Raw genomic sequence first — 24,269 nt, 5'->3', positions numbered from 1 at the left:
AACTATCATCAGTAAATGAATATCATTTTGAAAAAAATAATTTCGAATCATATGAAATATTCAAGAATTCATTAGAAAAAAAAAAAAAAACAAATAAAAATACTAGGGGAAAAAACCTGGGATTTGTGCCATTCTGGTAAATGTTTCATTCTGGGGAAAAAAAATTCTGGGAAATGGTCCATTCTGGGAAAAAAATTTCTGGTAAATGGTGCATTCTGGGGAATTTTTTTCTGGGAAATGGTTCATTCCGGGGTTTGATTTCGGTTATTTGTCATTCTGGTAAAAATTCATTCTGGGCAATGGTTTTCGGGTAAATGGGATACAATCCATATTATGGCCAAGGTTGCCGAAAAAAAATCTCTTTTTTTTAGAAAAAAAAATCTGACATTCTGTGATTTTATCCAAAAATTCTGAGGAAGTTTTTGTGATGCTATTTCCTTTAATTTCATTGAAAATTCATAATTTATTGGGACTTTTTTACATTTTAGTTGGGAAAAATCAATTAACATTACTTATCATACTTTTCTCATCAAAAGTAAGACATCTAAATTTTATATTAGCCAAAAAATTATAATTTTGAAAATCCCTTCAAAGTTCATAAATTTTGAGAAATCTGTAAATATTTTAAAATTCTGTGTTCTATGACACAGATTTTGCGATAAAAATTTGCTCAAAATTCTGTGAAATTACAAATTTTTCTGTGATTTCGCAACCTTAATTATGGCTTTCACTAACACATTTTAAAATGTCCCGCTTTTCTCTCAAAGTGTCCCGTTTTTTTTTTTTTGAAAAGCATTTGGCAAGCCTATAATAGATTCTTCCAAAGTTTCTTGTACAGAAACGTTTTGTTTCAGAAAACAAAATCTCTAGAGCTATTAAATAAAGTACACAAGTATGTTTTTTTTCATTTTGGAATATTTCAACATTCCATACAAATTTGAGGCCTGTAGACCAAATAACCTAGTATTTCGTACGTTACTTCGTGTTAGTTCTGAAAACAATTTTGATTCGGTGATAAGTTATCAATCTCCTCTATACGAAAAATCTTCACCAAACTCAGACGTAAAACATTTGTTAGAAGTTATTGCACTTTTATTGTATTGCCGATTGACCGGCCGTGTTTCTTCAGTCAGGCTTTGAAGCTTTTTTTCCACCGTAGTAGACATGAAGTTAGTGTCTAATAACTTTTGACCCCCGCCCGTCCACGCCATCTCAACCACCCACACGCGTCCAACACGTCGAAAAGTCTGCGCCGCCAGCCAAGGGGAGTCAAAATATTATCCTTGCACCAAGTCAAGGAGGTTCTTTCCTCCGAGCGCGGGTTTGAATCTCATTTCTAGTTGAAGTCACACAAAATGGTACTTTCCACTTTTTATACACATACATATTCAGTCGTTTCGAGACTGCCACGTGCTGCTTTCTATGTGTTTGTGTCGTGTATATATTATGACCTATTATGACGACAGCATGGCCGGTTGATTGGGCAGTTTGGGTTGGTTTATTTTTCCAGTCACCAAGTTTTGCCTCCTACTTCTTCCATTTTGGTAGGAAGACTTCACTGCAGGTCGTCGTGGGATTGTGGCTGAACGACGCTAGACGTAGGTAAAGGTGAATTTATGTCTTATGACCGTTTCGGGTTTGCTGCTTAAAATGTGTGCTGGTCCGGTGCGGACTAAAAAGTAAACTTTGCAAATCAATGACCGAACAAAAAGCGCTCGGTGCCCCTTCCAGTTGACTTGAAGCTGCATTTGCGCTATTTATTGCAATATCCAATCGATCTATGGGACTATGGCACGGAAAGTTTCCCGTTTTTAAACGACTTCAAATTTATGGAGTAGAAAATATAACCTTTTCAGATAACCTAAAAAATATCTTATCACTGACTGTGATCATGTTAGTAAATAGGTTCACTACGACTTTTTATTTATTTAGTTAAGTTTGGTGAAGTCCTCAAAATACACCATCTAAAGCAAATCGAGGTCTTAAAGAGATGAATTTGACAGAAATAATACAAAAACAGTCCTCGATTAGCGGTACTATTTTTCTCAAAAACATAGAAGACATTGTAGAATTATTAGAGACTTGCAGAAGGCTATAAGAAGAAAATTTTAATGTTGCATCCGCTGTTGGAACGAGCGCAAAGGAAGGACCAAATGGCAATATAAGATTTTTTGAAGCCTAATTTAACAATATTTTGTTTTACACTGTTTTTTAACCATCAGCATAGAGATCAAGATTTATTTTATCATTACCCGTAAATGCAGGGAATGTTGTTTTCAAACAACAAAAACTAAAATCAATTTATTTATTTCCAAATAATCGAATATAATCGAATAATCGAATATAAATCGAACACAAAAGTTGAGCTGTAGCAGTATTGCATTTACTTCAATCTATATATATAAAAATGAATTTCTGTCTGTCTGTCTGTCTGTCTGTCTTTTTGTCTGTTCCCTATAGACTCAGAAACTACTGAACTGATTTACGTGAAACTTGGCAGGTGGGGGTATTGGAGACCGGGGAAGGTTCCTATTATGGTTTGGGACCCTTCCCTCTAATAGGAAGGGGGGAGGGGCCGCTCAATCAAAAGACAATTTTTTGCATAAATCGAGAACCAATCAAGAAAATGGTATCAAATTTGGCATGGGGTGGTATTTGGGAACGGGGAATATTTCAATGAATATCAGGTACCCCTCCCTCCCCTCAATGGGGTGATAGGAAAGGGGAGGGGGGCTAACATACAATTTTTCATATAACTCGAAAACTAATCAAGATATTGGAACCAAATTTGGCATGGGAAGGTATTTTGATACGAAAAATATTTCAATGATTATTTTAGACCCCTCCCTCTTTGCTGTTGAAAGGAAGAGGAGCCTTTTCCATATTTTTTTACATAACTCAAAAAATTATAAAGCAAATGCAACCAAATTTGGCATGGGAAGGTATTTGGATACGAAAAATATTTCTATGATTATTTGAGACCCCTCCCTCTTTCAAGTAGGGAGATATAAAGGGGGAAGGGTCCTCTTTTAAATTTTTTCATAACTCAAATACTAAAATACTAATCAAGCAAATGGAACCAAATTTGGCATGGGCGGATATTTGGAAACGTGACATGTTCTAATGATTGTTTGAGACCCCTTCCTTCTTCCAGCGAGGAGGAAGGAAAGAGGGAGGGAAGTTCCATACAATTTTTATTGCATAACTCAAGAACTACAACAGCAAATGGAAACAAATTTTGCATGGAACGATATTTGGGTACGAGAAATGCTTCTATGAATATTTGGTATCCCTCACTCCTTCAAAAAGGTGGATGAAAAGGAGGAGAAGAGGTCTCCCATACAATTTTCAGTATAACTGGAGAGCTGATCGATCAAATTGAACCATATTTTGCATGTGAGGGTATTTCTATACGAGAAATGTTTCTATTACAAATTGAAGTCCCACCTTTTTTCAGCGGAAAGATATAAAGGGGGAAAGGGGGGATACCATACAATTTTTTTTTGCATAACTTGAGAATTAATAGAGCAAATGACATAAAATTTGGCATCAAAAAGTATTTGAGTTAAAAAAATACTTTTATGAATATTAAATTCTCACCCCTCCATTCAATGGGGCGAATGGAAGGGGGATGGTACTTTCTTTCAAGTGTATGCATAGCTCAAGAATTTACATCGCAAATAAAACCAAATTATGCATGGGATGGTATTTCATTACGAGAATTTTTGTTATGTCAAACAATTCCTTTCTTGCAGTGGGATGATAGAATTGGGAATAAAGGAAGGGAAAAGGAAAGCTTACATTTAACTTTTTTTTTTACAAAATCCGAGAAATGGACGAATGGACGAAACTTAACATGGAAAATCATTTTGGTATGATTCTATGATTATCTGACACACCATCCTCCTTTCAGTGAGTAGGTTCATAGGAGGAGGGAGGTGAGCACAATATAATTTTGTTAGCATAAGTTCTTAATTCGAAGCCAACAAATGGAAACAAATATGGCATAGAAAGGTACTTGGTTACAAGATATGTTTCTTCGATTGTTATAGTCCCTTATGCTTTACAGTGTAGAGAGGAGAAGAAAAGAGGGGGTTCCATTATATTTTGTTGTAAAGCTTAAAAAACTATCAACCAATGGAACAATATTTGATACAAGAAGATTTTTGGGAACGAAAAAAATGGGTATGATTATTAAAGATCACGATCTTTATTCAGCAAGGGGAAGGGAAGGACAGGGGGGTCTCTCTTATCAGTTTTTTAGCATAAATCCAGAGCATATTAAGAAAAAAACAATCATATTTTATCAGTTGGATTGTTTGCGTACGATTTATTTGAGACCCTCCTTTTTTAGGGCGAAGCTTAAAGAAACAGATTAATATTATCAGATCTTTAACACAAATCAAGATTCAGAATAGTAGTTAAAGTTATTTTTGTGTGGCAATCCGAAACTCCAGCTGCAGCTCTCATTTTAAAAATAGTGGTTGCTTTTGAATGATGTTATATTTTGATTTAAAATAATGCCAACAAAACAATAAAAATTTGAATAAATTCTGAAATATCATTCGATTTGGGAAGGTGTAGCAAAGCACACCGGGTCAGCTAGTGTTAATATAAATTTAGAGTTTTGGATTTCGATGCACTCTCATTCTTGGTATTTGACCTTGGATATAGCGCCTTTGCTCGCTCTTGAAAACAAACATTGAAAAAAAAAACAAAAAATATAATTAGTGTAAGCATCCCCAGCATGCATGGTATTTAAGTAGAATATTAGTTTTGATGATAGCTATTCTATGATTTATTCATATTTATTTATATGAGTGCAAGATGAAGATGTTGATTTCGATTGTTCGTTTTATGATCTTATATATTTATTTTCTAATCACCTGTAAAAATCGAAAATACCGAGAAAAAAAACAAAAATTCTACTGGTTTTTCGATATTTCTATACGAAGCATCACTATTTAGAAAAGTACAATCTTGAAATTAAATTGTTCATTACATCACTCTTTCCGAACATTTAGGGCGTAAATGATTTATCAACTGCATTTCTCTTTTCTGAGCCGAGAAGGCATTCATATTCAACACCATAAGCGCGAGACAGAGATGCAACAATTCGAAGTCTTTAAGAAAATGCCACAGAGAAAAAAATACTCTACCCTTCTCACTAGGATACCAATCTGTTTGAATGGTACAGTATGAAAAAAATGAACACAGCTCCAATCCCACAATGAAGAAGGTCAAACTTAAAACTTCATTGAATTAAATTAAATAGAAAGAATATATTGTAATTTTCTTGAATAACTAGATTCGCCTGCACATTCTTCAATCGGTCAAAAATTTACATAATTATTTTTCACACCTTGTTTTGTACGTTCTTGAATTATTTATTTACACACATCAGTTGACAAGTTAGCAATGTGACGATGTTTGCTTAGCTAAATTCCAGTGATTCACACTAGATTTTCAATTATCGCTAATCTAAAAGTCCGGATCGTCCGATCCATACAACTGGTGAAATAGTTAAAAACCAAGTAACAAACCAATATTGGACCGTTTCAAGGCCCTGGTTAAACTTTTGAAAGAGTACACAAAATATAATAATTTTTGGACACAAACCATGTCCATTTTAAAGCTAATCTTTGACCTGTTGCCATAAAAAATCTGTTTGGAAATGCTCAATATTTTTAAACATTTTGATATTGAAAATGAATATAAGTTTATTTTTTCAGTTTAAATTTATAGTAACAATAATCTGCGATAAACTATAAGGTTGAAATGGTTTAGAAGTGGTTGAGATTGGGGTCGAGCCTGTTGTTCTGCCGCATGTCTTCAACACGTCCCTCATCCTTGTTTCAATCCATAACACTCTAGAGATACATTCTTTGCTACCCACGAGGTACGATTCCAGAAAACAGCTCAGATAAAACTTGATGCTGGAGAAAAATTGGATAAAACACTGATTTTTGTACAATTAAATTTAAACTTACGAAATTCAATAAAGGATATTCCTGGAGGATCCATCTTGACCAACCTTTCCTCCTTGTAAATGGAAACCTTCCGTTTGATCTAGAAATTATATTAGGTATTATTAAAGGTAAGTTTCTCAATAAAATTTAAAGAAAATACCTTAAAATTCCAAAAAAGTTCTATGATTTTTTTTTTTTTCAAATGTTTTGTTTACAATTTGGAATGGCATGACTGCTGTGATTAGTTACCCAAGAAACCATAAGCACTAACGAATTGTCAAAATGCTATCCAATAACAGCTTTAGAGCTTCTCTGCCCTCTCTTAGCACTGTGAGTCAATTCTGGCGAAATTAACTACTATGTTGGTGCTAAGAGCACCTGTACCCGTGGTCCAAACAGCCGGTTTAGACCAAAATTTCGACCAAAGCAAACACACTGGTGGTTCATTAGACCAGTTTCGACTCAACTTTTTTTAGAACTGGTATAAGGATTGATCCAAAACTGGTGAGATTTGGATCCAATTTGACGCAGTTCTAAACCGTTTGACAGGTAATGGAACACGAGTGCAGTTGCCAGTTTTTTCATTGGATCGGATCTAATTTCTTTGGTTCAATTCTTGTATAAATTAGACCCAAGAATAAACCACGGGTACAGGTGCTTTTATGGTTACTTGGGTAGTTCTCGTATTCAAAAGGCATACACATTTTGTAACGGGCCGTAGTAGGCAAAGTAGGTAATATCCGTAGTACTTCCGAATCATAATAAGAACATGTATCATGTCAGTCTTACTGAGAATGGATCATTGTGTACTGAAGTGTAAGTTTTCGGTAAAATGAAATTCCACCCATAAGGACTACAGAATAACTTATCGTTATTCTGACAGTCATCATGAGTTACCAGTGGAGACTTTCCTTTGGGAAGTTGGAAAATGGAGTTTTCTTGGCACCAAAAACAAGAAAACGGGGCTCTTAGCCATCTGGTACTGGAGTTTGGAAGACGTTCTTGGAAGTTAGCTGCGATTTAAACAAATTCGTAAGGCGGTTTTTATACTGTCTTCAAGTATTTTCACTCGTTTAATCGGTCCCAATTATACGCGCCGCGCAAAAAGTGTTTCGAGTCTGCGACTATCTCGGGAGTTAACGGCCTGGCTCATCGTTCCGGCAGCCAACCCCAGTCCGGGAAGTTCTCTGGCGGTAGCTTGTGTGCAAGTGTAAGGACGATTTTACCGGTAAGTTGCATTTTAGTTACCTTTGTGAAGTTCTTTTTAAGCATTGTGTTTGGTCTTTTTATGCTGCGGAGTACTACGGATATTGTGCGGCGACTAAGTTCGTGTACCTACACAAACTTCCCTCATTTCGCCAACCCCATTTTGTTAAGTCTTCTTTGGAAGCCCACCCCTGGGAAGAAAGTCCGGGTTTTAAGCGACTTCAGCACATCAACTTTTTTTTGTTGTTGGCGCTTAAGTGCTGTTAAGTTGAACTACGCAATTTTGCTAAGAAATATTTACTTTCCTTTAGCACAAAGTGGGATTCGGTCCTGATTAAAATCAGTGACTGTTGATTTTTGAGAGTTATATCGTCTTGTTTCAATTTCGGACTCCGAAGGAAATCGAGACGGTACAATTTGACGGTGAGATAGAACAGCGAAATCGTAGAGCGAAATTGGGGATTGACGAAATTTTTGTGTGCAAACTCTAGCGCAAGAAAAAAATCTCAATACTTAGCTTTACAGCCGTTTCAGTAACCTTTTCCCGACATATCTAAGAAAATTTAATTGAAGCAGTCATTTTCCATTTCTGCGCATTCCTCTAGCTCCCAGATTTTACAGCCACTAATCACTAATCTAATCACTAATCTTACTTCCATAGCCAGAACTTATGTCTGATCCCAAAGAATAATAAAAGAGTTTTATCACAGACAAACAGACAGGACATTTAGAACAAAAATCGGTTGATTTTTCGCAAAGCGATTACATTGCCATCTAGCGGCGACATTGCCTACCAATTCCTTCTGTCTATTCTGAAATGATCAAGGATGCCTTTGACATTTTGATGTTTTAAGAATAATGTAAACAATGAAATTCAAGATTGGTGAAGCCGTTCTCTTCATCAATAAAGTTTAAGAAGAATCAAGTCTAAAAAACGCAGGGTCCAGCACCTAAGTACAGCACTGAGTGTAACGAATGTAAGCAAGCAAAAGGATAAAATTGATGCTCGCCTTGGGCTTCTGGAGAGATTTTACAACCTCTTTCAAAGATTCCTAATAGTGAGATCAGCTTATGCATCATTATATTTTTTCAGGTACAGATATCTGAGCCACGCCACCGAGTAGGTTCCTTCCTAATAATAAACAACGAATCTCCCATTCCATTTAGAAAAAAAATCAAGCATTATTCCGGGACAGTTAAATATTTATCATTTCCGTTTATGAAAGATTCCGGCAACTGATTCCAATTCGAAATTAAACATTAATTGACGATTTACATATCCATCTTTCAGTTATTTTTTTTTTTTTTTTTTTTTTTGTTTCGATTATAGTCGTTTTAACATCTTTATGTCATTCGCGACTTATATCAACGATGTAGTTGGCGGACATCTTTCAGTTATCGAATGTCGAAAATGAACACAGAGAACCAGAGAATGGGCTTCGAACAAATATGTGTCGAATTCTCTGTGAAATTAACTCATTAGTTATAGTTATAAACCTCTCTAAGCTAGGAATTTGAAAATAAAATTAATGTTTATTTACGACAAAATACTTTTTTTTTTATTTTAATATTTCAATTAAAGAATAGTCTTAAAAATAGTCTTCAAAAAGGACATATATGTAGGATTTTCTTTTCTATTTCATCGCTCCCAAATCTTGTCCAGCTGAAATTCCAATGCAGATGTCCACAGAATAGAGATTTCCAAAGTATACTGGAGTATTCCAAAGAAATCTTTCATGAAAAAATTCTTGTTTGGTAGATTCACATTCACGGTTTTTTCTCTAAGCGTTGATCACGGGTTTCGACAAATCAAAACAGCATTCCGGCTGGCCACTAGTACTTACAACGAAGGCGATATGAATTCAGTGCACGTAACAGTATATGCCGATTACATCTGAATGATAAAATGGAGAAATTTAAGCACAACGAAACATTTAAGTAATAATTTACTTACATTTTGGAGTCAGGATAAACATTTGTTGCAATATTGATTTTGTTTTGGAATCAGATTCTGGTTGTCACGGAATATAGTACAAAATAACTAGCTACTATGATTGAAAATTTGTTATTTTCAAAGTTTTAAAGTAGCGCAATCTGGTGTCGGTATTGCCTACCATTGATAGTGTTTTGCGAAGAATGAAAAAAAGAGTGTCCTGTCTGTTTATCTGTGGTTTTATTATTCTTCTTTTCTTTGTTCATGTTTTCCATTATTTTAACATAAAAATATTAAAATTACCGAAAACATAAATTGGTTGGGCCTACCATGGAGCAGAGAACGCAGAGACATCTGGAGCACAGGAACAGAAGAAACGTGGACCACCAGTACCATACGTTTCAAATGGGCAATATCGTTGGAAGCATGCTAAGAAAAATGCTCCTTGATGAAGAAACTATACGTTATCTGAAGTAACTTCACGAATCTCTGGGACCATTCTTCAAAGGCTGGAAATGATTCATTTTGTACACAGAAATCACAAAACCTAAGAATAGATGTATTTAGAAAAATTTGACAAATTTAAAGATAAAAACACTAAGCTTTTTTAACTGTTTCGGATTTCAGAGTACAATCATTTCTGGTCATCGACCAAGGATATAGCGCCTTTACTCGCTCTTGAAAATAAAGAAGAGAAACGGAGAAGATTAGTGGAACATAAAACCTTCCGAGATCTGTTAGGAACTCGAAAGGTTCTTCAGTATTCGGCTTTTACCCTAGGATGAATAGAGTGAGTTTTTGAAGCACAAAGAAAACCGATAAAGATGAACTTTTCACATAATATTAAAAATTTAACCAATAAATATACAATAACATACTTACAATACTTTAAAATATTTGTATACATACATACATACATGTATGTTTGTATGTATGTATGTATGCTATTTTAAATTTATATAATCAATAATATAATAAAATAGTTAGACATTTTTAACATCTTACCTCGTACCTACTATTTGAAAAGCATGCTTAAATTGCTGTAATGAAAGGATACTTATCTTTATAGCATTAGAGCATTCGTAAAGTTTTAAACGGCCCACAAATCAGCACTAACCATTTTGCTGGTCGCAGCATGCCGAGGTTTCCAAAGCGATCGCCCAAGCACAAAACAAATTTTCTCCCACATCAACATGACATGGCCATCACAATTTTAAAACAGCCACTGATATCGATTGATGCACAGCAAACTTTTCATTATCAGCACGTATAATAACCACCATCATCTTCTCAAATAAACACATTTTCACTTGAGAAATTAGGAACAGATCTTGGGGTTTATTCATTAGCCAGTATGGCACTTTTTTCCTCACAGTAGCAGCTATTTCTTGTGGCTTTTAATGAAGATTAATAACCCACCAGCACTAGGGGAAAATTGTTTTCACTATTTCACATTAAAACAGTATTCATTCGTTTGAAAGATAAGCTTTCAAATCTTTGAAAACTTTCATTTTCCGAACCGTCCTGAATTATCTTTGCATTGAAACATACAAATAAGGGAGTTTTTCTCCGTAACCCCGGCTCCTGAGGAGATTGACAATACCACACAATACATCCGAACACTAGAAAAAAACAACTTTCCACGGGATTGTTGAAAAGCACAACTTTAACTTTTCTCTAAACGATGTTTTTTTAAGATTTATTATAAGTTTCACTTGAAAAAACATTATTTTTCCGAAATCTTTAATCAGCGCAGAAAAAAACGCGTGCGTTCGAAACGAGTCGCCGCCTACCAATCCTAGCTCCCAGATTTTACAGCCACTGTTATTAACTCTCAACTATTTCCCTTCCCTTCTCACTTCTGCAACATTGCCACTGTAGTTCGAACTGCTGTTTTTTTCCTAATTTGAAATATCGCGCACCTTCACCAACCGAAATACGTGAATTTCACTTTTTCCAATTCACCAATATCCAATTTCATAGCACTTTGACAACCGATTTCGGACGCGCTTGTTCAACGGTTCAACAGAACAAGGGTGTTGAGAAAAAATCGACCACTCTCCTGGGAGCTCACGATCACTCCTACTTGATACGAATTGTAACTTCAACTTTTGAAAACATCTTCGAACCAGGGATTCAAAAGTTTTACAACACACAGCACATGCCAATACACATAATTCTTTTGGCAAAAGAAACCTCCGGAAATACGACAGAGCTTTCATTCGTGTTCTACGCTCTCATGAATGGGCTTGGAAATAAAAATCACAGCTAACGGCCTTCAATTCTAATGTACAAATCCGCGGGCTATCCGTTATCTGTTTACTTTAACAAAACTTTCCAAAAATTTCACTTTTAAAATTGAAAATTGAAAAATTTTTCACGAACGAAGAAAAAACGCGTGCGCTGCCATCGAGGCACCGCCTACTCCTTCACAGACTAAAGGTATGTAATCAATAACTAAATTGACCTTTACACCCCGAAGCCATTTTTTAACTGTATGTATCTTAAAAAAAAGTAAACCTTTGAGTCTTTGAATACATTTAAAATTTCAAGAGTGTTGCCTGCAGCCAAGGTTTACCAAAAGCACACAAAGTTTTAAGTAATGGATATTTTTTATGGTTGATTACCGTTGATTTATTTTTATCAACTTTTGTTTCGAAACTTTAAAAGTATCCTTGAACTGATCTTGCCAGTTAAAATGTACTGTTGCTTTATTATTTGTCACGAATTTTCAATGAAGGCCACAAAATCACATCGTTATAGATTTATACTGGCTAAACCACAGTATTTTTTATACCTTATCTAAGGTTTAGCAAGCATTGATGAATGATCTACAATGTATTGAAATTAATTCTTCCTTCAATCGGACGCACAATACTGAAGGATCTCATGTGACATAAAATAAGACTTTTGAATTTTCCAGATGCATAAAATTCTGCAGACATGTATGGTTTGACGTCATAAATTTTCAAAATTCCAAATTTGGAATGACATATGCAACCAATTATCACTTAACAGGAGCTAAATTTTTGAAGATTCAAATTTTCAGCTACATTAATTTTAGTTGAATTTATTCTCATCCTTCTAGATTTTGGAAAGGTTTAGCTAAATCTGGGAAATAACATGAAAAAGCTCGATAATTTAAAAAAAAGCTTTTTTTGCCGAAGAAGTTATAAATATTTTGCTTATATTAATATGTTCAAAGGGAATTTTTTTTAAACAAAAAAAATCTAAATTATTTAAAAGGCATGAAAAAATCTTCTAAAAAACCGTTAAATAAATTAAAATTGATAGTATAGAAAACCCATAAACATCTGCAAGTAATGCTCCTTTTTAACCTTTAAATATTGTTTAGTACAATTCCTTAAAAGCATTGTAATTCAGAAACTAGGTGCTCAATTATTAGACGAAAGAAAAACGAAACGATATTTACGAAGAAAGATTTTGAACAACAATTAATCGATTACGGATTGACATTAGGAAAACTCAGAATCACATTTTGACATCCATATGTCAAACAATGTAACAAAATGTTTGTAAACGAGTCTGAAAGATTTGAGATAAATTAATATAAATGAATTCAATCTGCCGTTTTGAACTTTTTAGCTAGAATAGTTTGAATTCAAAATGAAAAAAACATCTCGATGCAATGGACAAACGATCTTTTCCATTTTATTTTATTGATAAACTAAATCAAAACTGTTGTTGAATACGAATTTAGCATCAATCAATTCAGGAAAAATTAGTATAATGACAGTTTAAAATAAAATTCGCAACAGATAGGTTGCAGGTTGAAGATTGGTTAATCGCACTATTAAATACGTAGGGGAGAGTGGGGTATCGTGGGCCATGGGGAAACGTGGGCAACTTTTAATATCTCAGATGGGTGTGGAGATAAAAATCTCAAACCAACTGTCATCGTCGTCGCTTTGCGTGAGCATATATTCCTATATGTTGTTGACTGAAATACGCATCATATGCTTCTATTATTTACCAAGCTAAAAAAAAGTTAGAATAATGTACTTACATAATTATAAAAACACCCGCTAATTTCATCGATGGGGAACCAAAAGTGCATAACAAAAATATGCTCATACGCTTATGATCTTAATTTTGACATGATTTTTCACATGGAAAAGAAATTTTTGATGAAACATCAATAAGTCACACAAACGCAACCAATTTGCAAATCATAGCTTGTGGGGAATCGTGAGCCGCACATCTTTAATCACCCATATTTTTATTTTTTTATACACATTCAGAACTTAAAATACGTTTTAACTATCTGTAAAGTTTTCTTATGCCAAATGAAGAGTTATGAAAAATATTTTATCCATCCTGTATAAGAAATTTTGCCAAAACGTTCGTGAGCCAGTTTTTGGAATCTATGCGATCATACACAGTTCTCTTTTTTATTTCATCATCTGAAATTGCTTTAAAATAACGAAATGAACTAGGAAATCGCAGTTTTGGATCAACTCATAAACTTTACATGTTATTTGGTCAATTTGGATTTGGTGGCCCACGATTCCCCACCATTTTTCAAAATCCAAAAAATATTGCTTTTTTTTCAAACAGTCAGAATTTTCGGAAAATAACGTATTAAAAATTTAAAAAAATACCATATGATACCTTGAAAATGTAGAAAACCATACCATTTTTTATTTTCATCTTATCTTTTATAATAAAGAAGTTATGGAACAACGGAAAAAGTGGCCCATGATTCCCCACTCTCCCATACTATTTAACAAAAGTGATTGTTTATAAATCCAATTTCGCAAATTTTATTTCCCTCCATAAAAACTACATTTTATCTTGAAATGCTTAGTCTATACGTTCTTGTAAGTTTTCTTTCATTACCAGAAATAGATTACAAGTTATACATCTCTTCCTTTTTTGGCAACTCTTCTGAAAATACAAAAAAAATAAATGCTCCTCATTCACAATTATATATAAATCTGGTTTTTTATTGCGCTTTCTCAAAAACATTGCCCTATGACTTACATTTCCAACATATTTATTTTCTTCTTCATGAGTTATCTTGCTTTATCTATTCAACTATTGATTCAAATTTTCATTTAATTTTTACTTCTATTTCATCTCGCTGAAAGTTAATTTTTTTTAGATGAACCATAACAAAACCATAAATAAAAGCAAAACTAAAAGATTTTTATTTTATTTTTAAAATGAGAGTTAATCCCCGTAAATTTATTTTATGAAATTATTTTATATAGGTGAAATTTTATATTCTTTGAGAAAGAATATTTAAGAATTGAAAGATTATAGACGGATAGAAGTTTGGAATAAGGGAATGAGCGGAAAGGTAAGTTTAATTTGAAAAACTTTTCATCACATTTCATCGTTTTGTTCCTCACGGGCCTATTACCTTGCAGTGGTAAGTACAGATAGAATTGTAACTACCACCACACAATAGTAGGCCTAGCGTGGTTCGTCCCACAAACGATTATTATTTTATTTCGTCAAACCTTCTTGTGTGCCTCGCTCGGTCAATATATTTGGTTAAATCAAGACAAGCTAGTAGAATCAGGTGAAAAACAAACATTATATTCTGTGAAAAAAAAATATCTTATAATTTATTTTGATCAGACAAAATACTTTTTTAAACATAAATCATCTTTAAACATTGAAATGTATAAAAGAAATTGGGTAAATCAGTAAAAAATATAAAAGGTGGCTCCATAGACTAACTCGACTATAATCATGGTTCATTAAAAACACTAATGAAAGCTGGAAAAAAGTGATGAAATATATTTTACTTACCATAAGCAGTTGGAACACAGAAAAGCATCTTCTTATCTAAAAGGTGTCAGCGTTTTCAAAACTCGAAAGCAAATATTTCAGTTCACAAGGTAACACACACTTGAAACAGCACTCCTTCACTGTCTCGGCTCAGAGTTCACTTTAATCTATTTTTAATGACTTTTCCCATCAACGATTACTTATCCTTGGGCGCTTTATCATCCACACACACACATCAGCTCATCAAATTATCTTCCATCGTAACTTTGGGAATCCCGTCTCAAATTGATGGTTTATCCAAATCGTAACTTCCCACCGACCGCGGGCACATAACTTCCGATTATTTTACAATAACGTAAAACCCATTCCATTAGGGATAATTAGATCCCGTTACACACCCAATATCCGCTGGCACCATTTCTCAGTAGTAAGGAAGGTAGTTAGCAGTAGTATTCTCTACGAACAGCGAGGTTCATCAAATTACACTTCACAAAATTTACTCCCCCACGGGACTTCCAAACGGCGCGTCTTCCGTTGAGATTTTTCCGGCCGGCACTGCGGACTGTCAATAGCACAATTTATGGGCCGCCGTCACCGCCTTTCGAGCCTTTTCCACTCGCTCGCCGATCGCAGCCGGATGGTTCGGCTTCTTCTTCAGCTCCACTTCAGCTGCATCACCGCCGTTGTTGGGTTTCCACCTGTCGGGAACCAAAACAGAGAACGGAAAAGAATGTAAATAAACCTATAGAAGGCGAAATTGGGTGAAGCTTCGGCTCGAATGTTTGTGTATAGAACTTTCACTAGCTTCCGCTCTCTTCGTTGATTGATTCTGGGTCAAACGATTGATGGTTCGGAAGAGATTAACTGAACATTATCGAAACTGGTACCTTTGAATGGTAAATTGAAATCCAGCCTCATATTTCTTCAGATGATGCAAATTTATAGTAAACAATGCACATTCAACAACTCCACAAAGCGGCTCCAGACAGTGACGTCCGAAAACATCACAAAAAATTATTTACTCTAATTTTTTTGCTTATTTAGCACATACATCAACTAAAAAGTGGCTCCAGAGAGCCATTATTTGCATTTTTTGATACTTTTCTTATCTATATACTGCCGTTCTAAGCACGATTGTCCCATGTGGAAAAACGTGCAAACGAGAAAAACGCGATTGAAATATCAACTATATTTCCAATTTTTGTCTCAAACTAAAAATTCACCGACAGTTTTTTCGTAGTGAACAGTTCAAGTTAATCATTTTACAATGATTTCTGCCAAAAAAATTACATTTCCTACAAAAAACACAGCAAATTGGAGCCAAAAATGCTCCGTGTGACACTTTTGCGTAGAATCAGAACGCATGCCGATGCTAGTTCTACGAAAAACTGTCACCCGGTTACATTTTTTCTATCATTTTAAAAGCTTGCGTAGTTTATTTTTTTTCCCAAAAACTCAAGCTAAACCGTAATTTGAGAAATACGTTCCTCCTTGTTTATAAAAATGTATAGTTGAGTATGGATCTTGTAAGTAGTGCCTACCGAAAAGTGTTTAGTGAAAATTTCTCTGAATAAAACACTCAAGGCTTCTCGCTCCTCCTCTGCCCTCTATTTTAGTGTTCTTTTCAGTGAATAACATTAAATTCAACAGTTTGAACTCATCTTAAGACCATTTTTTGATAAAATTTGCATTTTTCATAGAATTTCTCTAGTGTGACATTCTTGCGTAGAACTATCAACATAGAGATAACCACCTTGATGAAAATTTCGTATAAGTTCAGAACAAAGTATACTTGTTTGTGTTTTTATTCGAAAGTTAACACTAAAAGAGACCATTTCCAGCCAAAAAAATGAAAATGACCCAAAAGTCACATGGGACATTCTAGCTTAGAACGGCAGTATACATCGTGAAAAAACACCAAATGTATTGAGGCACAGGTATTTACTGAAAAAGTGGCTCCCAAGAGTACCAATTAAAAAGGTCCTATCAATACATAAATCTATAAGCAATGTCGAAAATCACGAAATTTATTGAGCCGCAAGCATCAGCTGAAAAAGTGGCTCCAGAGAGTGGCATCTGAAAATTTCCCAACCTCAAAACGTGCTTGTATATAAACATAGTAGAAAAAAGCAAAATTTATTGAGTCACATGTATCCACAATAAAAGTGGCTCCAGAGAATGACGTTTGAAAATGTCCCAGCGATTGTTTTCTATCTATATACATCACTTCTCGGCCTAAAGGCTAAGATCAAAGTGTAATATACATTCTGAAAACCACCAAATTTATTAAGACAGAGGCCTGAACTGGAAAAGTGGCTCCAGAGAGTCCCAAAAATTATTTGCTCTTTATTTTAAAACTTGCTTTGAGCAGTGTGGTCAGTGTATATAGGTTAATATAGATAAGTTATCTATATAAAATTCTCTTGTAACGGTGTTTGTAGTACTACTCCTCCGAAACGGCCCAAACGATTCGAATGAAATAATTTTTAGAATATTCTGTAGCCATGCGAATCGGTTTATATCGAATAAAAATGACCAAAAGTCGCATCAATTGTCCGTTTTAATTAAATATGTAGTTTTTTGAATGAAATAAAAGTCATGGCTTCCATTTTTTCGAGATTTTTTTTTTCTTTTTGGGCGGTTTATTTTTCGTCTCCAAGGTCGAGGCGTCGCGAGCAGACGTCGTTAGAAGAAGTAACCATGGCATAGCATACTGATCAGTGAGAATATTTTGGCGCGTATTTCTCAACCAAGCATATTTTCAATGCAAGTGGTGGCGATATGAAGCCTTGATGTGATTTTTTTTTTCTTGACCCCCCGCCTCATTTCTACAGCACATGGTTATGAATGACGCCTAGATGTGACTCAGGTTGACATTTTGCTGTTCGAATATTACATATAGTATTTGTTTTGCCAAAATCTGAAATTGAAAAGTCAAGCATCCATTTTTATAGATTTTCTTTTCTTCGAGGGGTTTGTTTTTCGTCTCCATGGGCGAGGCGTCGCTAACAAACGTCGTTGCAAGATAATAGTAATTAAAGCATACTGTTCAATGAGCTCTGGAAAAATTTAAAAATTAGGCGCGTGTTTCTCAACCAAGTACCAATATTTCTCATGCACGTGGGAGCGATATGCAACCTAGATGTGACACGGGTTGATATTTCATCGATCGAATTAAAATCATATACCTAAACGATTTCAAATATTAAAACCATTTTTAATTCGTGTTAATTTAAGTAGTAAATTGTTGTCCAAAAAATATGAATTTGGTAAAGATAAATATGAAATAATGTTATGACACTTTGCGGACGTTTGAAAATAAAAAATTGGGAAGCTTAACATTCAATTTAGTATAATCCAATAAGCCTAGAACGCTAGACACATTAACTGAACAAGAGTCTATTCTATTCTATTTTGTTTATTTATAGAGGATTTTAACCAACTTGGTCATTCGTCCTCTCAACAAGAGTCTATTCTTTGAAATAGATTAGATAGGATTGAAGTTTTAAAAGGCCGAATGAACTATTTGAATTTTTGCAAACGTAAATTGAAGTTATCAATAATTTAATCTACTTTTTAATAACAAAAAGTGAGGATATGCATTTTTTGGAAGAATTTTCAATTAAGAAAGTAAACTAGAGCAAGTGCAAACTATCAACTTTTACAAAAAATGTATACATTATTTCTTCATCTAAAAATTGTTGGGCCCAAAAAAAATTTGATTAAATAAACTTAACTCTTTTTTAAAATCATTCACCAAAAAAATTGCATACACGTTCACTGTTTGTTTACACACAATTCAAGTACAAACTCAACATGAAAAGTGTGTTTTTGTTTTACATAGTTTGGCTGTATAGAAGAGACTTTTGATTCACTTTTTTGTTGAAAAGTTTTTTTGTGATTGATATTCCAGGGGCAGCAGATTTTTATGACGAACTTTTAATATGACCTGAAAGTGTTGAAAATAATATTAGTTCCTGTAATTTCTTAGGAGGAGTAAGTGAAAACGCGCCATTTAGCTATGAAACATCTACAATTTAAGAATTTTATCTCCAAAATGGCCAGAAAGGATATCCCGAGTGTTGAATCTAATGCGGATATTCAAAATTATTATAAAGGTCTTTGTAAATCAAGGTCTTTTGGTTGAACAGCAATCAGTTAAATTGAAGTACCAAGCATTAATTTATTCCGGAGAAAAACTTAGGACATATCATTGAAAGTTGATAAAACAGACAAACAAGAACAAGTATCAAATTCATTTTAAAGTCATTTCACTGACGCATCTGAAAAAAACCTATGTGTTTTCACTTGCCCCAATAAATGGGACAAATGTATAATTCGATATTTCTTTTTGTCAACATAACTAATATTTTTTTTGAAAATATTACTTTTTTCAGAGAATACGAAAGTTGAACTGTGGTAATTAGGATTTGACTGGTGTTTCATTTTTGAAAATTAAGATTTACAGTTAAAAAGACACATGATTTTTATTAAGGTTTTGTTTATATGATAATTTCCAGAAAACAAAATGAACTCATGAAACCATCGAAGCCTGAACAGATTATTTCTTTTCGATCTATTTAATTTAAAAAAAAATCTGCTTTTCAATTGAATGTTATCAAATCTTAAAAATATAACATAATCCTTAATCCAATCGCAGATCACCACCAACAATGTTCAGGAAATTTTGAAATCAGAACTGCTTCAATTAAAATCTTTAAAATAATGGGTGAATATATCTAAACATAAGTTTTCCTTTTTTCAAAACCAATCGTTTCTTTGATTCATTGGTTTAAGGTCAAAGGAATTAATTTGCATTTTTTGCTTGAATAAAAAAAAAGGAATTGGCAATACACAAAATCGCCATTTCATGCCTGTTTGGGAACACTTTAAGTTGAAATGTGTAAAGTCTATAACTTAAGTATCAGGCGAATCTTTTTGGAAATGATTTTGGTGAAAATATGGATTTTAATTCAAACTGCTTCGAAGGATGAGGATGGTGAATAAAAAGCTGTTTGAAAATGGTCAGTAAAACATCTTTTCTTATGTTTTTTAATTCTTCAGCTCTAAAAAAATACACCATTCAAAGCTAATTGGGAGCTGAAAGCGCTGCGTTAGGCAAAATATTCGGCAAATACTCCAAAAATTGTCCCGATATTAATAACAATATAACAAAACGGAATAAATCTACTGAATGGAATACAGCATGGGTGGCCAAACCATGGCCCGCGGGCCACATGTGGCCCGCGGCTGTCTTTTTGTGGCCCGCGAAGCTTTTTCCAGAATTACCATATTCCAACTTAGTTCAATTTAAGAGTTGAGACATTTTATGGTTTCTGTACCATTTTGAGATGACAATTTGTATCGAAACAAAAGTTGGGAAAAACCTGTATCTATATTTTTTTAAAAAAATTTCCTATACTTAACACATGTAGAGTACTTTCGAAAAACATATGTGTATTGCGATTAATTTCCTTTATTAAATAACCGCATACCATAATTCTTAAAAATGGGTGCATGAATTTGGATTGTTTTTTAAAGGCGTCATGGAAAGAATTATATGATATTTTTAAAATAAAAAAAAACTTCTGTAAAATTAAGCACAAAGTTATAGCGAATATCAAAACACATTAATTTACAAATTAAACAATTTATTTGTCAAAGTTTTGTACTTCAAGCATTTTAGGGCGAAGAATTTACTTCATTTGTGAGCTGCCATTAAAACCAACGAAATTTTCACGGTAAATATCACGGGTAAATATGACAATGAAAATATGACATGACAATTAACGCAGGGTGTCTTCAGATTTTCAAACAATTATAAAATTTTCTCATTGATTCAGTCGGTAATATTTAACAATTTTTACAGCTTATTCATTATTTTTAACATAGATTTTCATTACTACTTTTCTTTAAATATTTCATTTGAAATGCTATTAGCATTCATTGCGTTTTGATGTGCCATGTTATAATATCTGCTAAAAATAACAAAGTTATGTGGATTCCAAACATAGTTTTTTTAAATGGAAAAATCTTATATCAAATACGTCTTCAAAGTTTTAAAATCTGTTTGGAAAGTGTCAAATAAAAAATAAAAAGATTCTTTGAATGTTTCTATAGACATGGTCACTTTTTGATAATCTGATTTTATAGTAGGTTCGCATTTTTCATTTGGAACTGCATATTGAATTGTTGAAGTTAGTTCAGTTTTGAAAATATCAATGATGTCAAGGATGAATTAATAACTTTGAAATAAGTTTCTGAACAACTTGATTTTCAAAAGAATAACTGATCATTCATTTTTTGTGCAGCGCTGCCGATTAAATTACGACATCTGAAATGAGCATTCGTGCAGCAGTAAACATAGGATGTTAGGAGTGAGTTAACATTTTTTTCAGACCGCTCACAATCGACACAAATCATCACATCATTTTCTTCGTCCCTTTTTTTAAAGGAAAATTTAGACAACTCATCAGGATACAGAAGTCATATATCAAAATTTTTATATTTTGAAAAATTGTAAGATCGTGAAAAGAAAGTCAATATACTTTGGAATTTCCACATTGTTAAATATTTCTGCAAAAAATTGACCCAACCCAACCCTTGAATTAAAAACTATTATATTTGACATAACTATATCTCCCTATAACATATTTCTATGTTTAATTTGATATGTTTAAACACAGATGCTATTTAAGTCGTAAAATGTTTCTAATTTTGTAATGAAAATAATAATTTGGTCTGAGAAACGAGCTCTCAATAATTTTTCAAGTTATTTTTTAAATCAATCCAAGTAGAATCAGTAAAACCTGTACTGAATCTCATTAATCTGTCTTTCATATGCACCTGTGTATATATTTTTGATTGATTATATCATCATTGGAAATCACTTATTCTTTTAATTGCTCTGCATATTTGCAAAAAAATATGTTGGTGTGGCCCGCCAGCCTATCTCAACTCCAAAATTTGGCCCGCTTGTTGAAAATGTTGGCCACCCATGGAATACAGCAAATGAAACATACATATTATCAACAAACAGTTATTTATTGAACAAGTTACAAAAATTAGATTTTAAATTCTTTGGTTTAATTTTGATAGAATTGAGCGGGACGATTCGAGTAAATAAAGGGAAAGAAGGGAAATGTAAAGAAAGCTAGGAAAAATAGAAAAAGGACGCCAAGTTGAACATGGTAAGACGAAGCTTACCGGGTCAGCTAGTATATAGATAAAAATACAACTGATTAACTTTGAGCTATATGTTTTTCATTTGTAGTTCCAGGATATTCCATGGTATTCCTTCAGTTTCCGAGTATTCCGTCTTCGTGTACAATCGGTCCTTTTTCGTCAGTTTTCCAGGTATTCGTTGAAAGATCTTGATTTATTTCATAATTTCAAGCCAGCACTCTTTAGAAATTTGAATATCAACTTCATTGTTTCCATATTCCTTTGCACCAGAATATATCTAATTAGTGTATTTGAAGACTTAGATATTTTATTCAGAGAATCTATAAGATCTTCTCTAAAGCGTTCATTTTTTTTACAGTTCCCCACAACATGATCTATATCTTCGTAGTCTTTACCACAATCATAAATGTTTGTGTTTGACAGTCGGATTCGAAACAAATGGGCTGCTAATAGAACGACATAAACAATTAGTAATAAAGTAATTGATGGAAGGTTAAAGTTTTTTTTGCTCATTCTGTTGACTATCGTCAGAAGTAAACATCTGTCACATGTTACCAGTTTGTTGATGTGTCAAATTAGGATTTGATAAATTAATTTCGAAGTTCAAATGGTTGGTTACTTTTACACCTGAGATACACTTCTTAAAAAACCCCATTGTAAAGATGGGGTAGGGATTTTGAGTGTCAAGATTTGAGTTTCAATACAAAGGTTTGTAGAATTGCAATTCGAAATTCAAGTATATTTATTTCAATTTGTGAATCCCGTGTAGTGTCGTAAAATGATATGTCTAAAACCCGGAGTGATAAAAGACTGACTTATAATTTGATACCTTTTTAGTTCAAGAAATTTCTCGCTACCACGGTAAATCGATTTCGTGAGCTGAAAATTTTACTTGTAAAAAAATCTCTATAAGGGGATTAAAACCCCTAAACCCCGTTCATTTGGTATCAAGTTCTTATTTTTGCATAAAACAATTAACAAATTGTATAAGAAAATTTAGACGATTTTCAATCATTCATATTGAAACAAGCAACAACAAAAAATAGTAGGTAAACTATTCTTGTTTCGTTCAGTGTATCTAACAAACTAAATTAGAATCCTTGTACTTCCTTAACCTTAATTTTTTATCTATAACTCCTTTGATCCCATGATCGTAGACTCGTAAAACCAAACACGTGCAACGAGTAAACTTCGCCCTGATTATGTTTATAAATATCTCAATCTGTTGTGCAAACACCAATCAACCCGGTTGAATCCTCGTTATCATTGAACACGGAAAACCAAATAGTTAGAAAAAGGAAAACGAAAACACTGCACCCAAACACAGAGACCTCATTTCTTAGAAAGTGAAAAACAAAACTTTTAAGGATAACAACAACAACAACTGTAGGCAGGTAACACTCACTTAACAGTTTGTTCAAACGTTTGCTCGGCTCTCCCCCCGGGGGCGTTTCATCGGGCAATCTTCAACACCACCCAAAACGACAGAAAAAGCGACACACAGCACTTATTCAATTATGTAAGTTTCAGCAGGACTTCCGGTTTTTTTTTTTTTTGAGCTAGAGGATAAGGGGTGGGTTGTTGTTTCTGTTAGCGGCCATCCGATGTATCGGAATGCATTTGGCGCACCTTCTTTCTCACAGCCAGCACCAAGCAGATTGCAATGGTTTGTTTTTGTTTTTCTTCCTTCCGGCTGGCTTCTCACCAGCAGAAACCCATCCCATATGCAAACAACTTTAAAACACACCGATTTACTTCACATCACGGCACCCATCCATTTGGCGGCTTCCCTTTTTTGATCCCTCGCTCGACACTTCCCCAAGGCACCTGCACCGGCACATCCGACGAAAATAAGTGTGTCAATTTAGAGTAGGTCCTGTCGCCCGATAAAAGGGGAAAACTTTTCTTCCTCCTTAAGCGGGAACTTCCTTCCTTCCTTCCGTTTCTTCCAAGTTTTCGTTCCTCGTGGAGGTGGCAAGAGATTTTCCCGTTTTCTTTCCGGGAACAGCAAAAGTTTTGCTCGTTAATAAAAAAAAAAACATTAAAAGAAACCTCCACCAGTCGTCTGGGAAATTTGTTTCCTTTTGATGCCCGATTTCAGCCCAGAAAACACCACTCAAGTACTACAGAAGAATAAGTAGGGTTCAACGCGCGACCGACCGGCAGCTTCGGAAAAGTTGGAAGGAAAACCTCGCGGTCCGAATTCGTAACGTGTA

The 24,269-nt window shown here is 34.0% G+C and overlaps 1 protein-coding gene across 1 annotated transcript in view; it reads right to left on the bottom strand.

Moving 5' to 3' along the window:
- LOC129742796 (uncharacterized) overlaps positions 1-23,637 on the bottom strand; it is a 102,843-nt gene extending 79,206 nt beyond the window's left edge. The window contains exons 1-2 of the mRNA XM_055734736.1: positions 23,459-23,637; positions 14,890-15,566 (exon numbers count right to left, since the gene is read on the bottom strand). The gene's annotated coding sequence lies outside the window, so the exon portion shown is untranslated. The remainder of the gene's footprint in view (positions 1-14,889; positions 15,567-23,458) is intronic.
- Positions 23,638-24,269: the final 632 nt, after the last annotated feature.

The sequence above is a fragment of the Uranotaenia lowii genome, chromosome 2 (genome assembly GCF_029784155.1).
Source record: "Uranotaenia lowii strain MFRU-FL chromosome 2, ASM2978415v1, whole genome shotgun sequence".
NCBI lineage: Eukaryota > Metazoa > Arthropoda > Insecta > Diptera > Culicidae > Uranotaenia > Uranotaenia lowii.
This window is presented reverse-complemented; position numbering and strand designations above follow the sequence as displayed.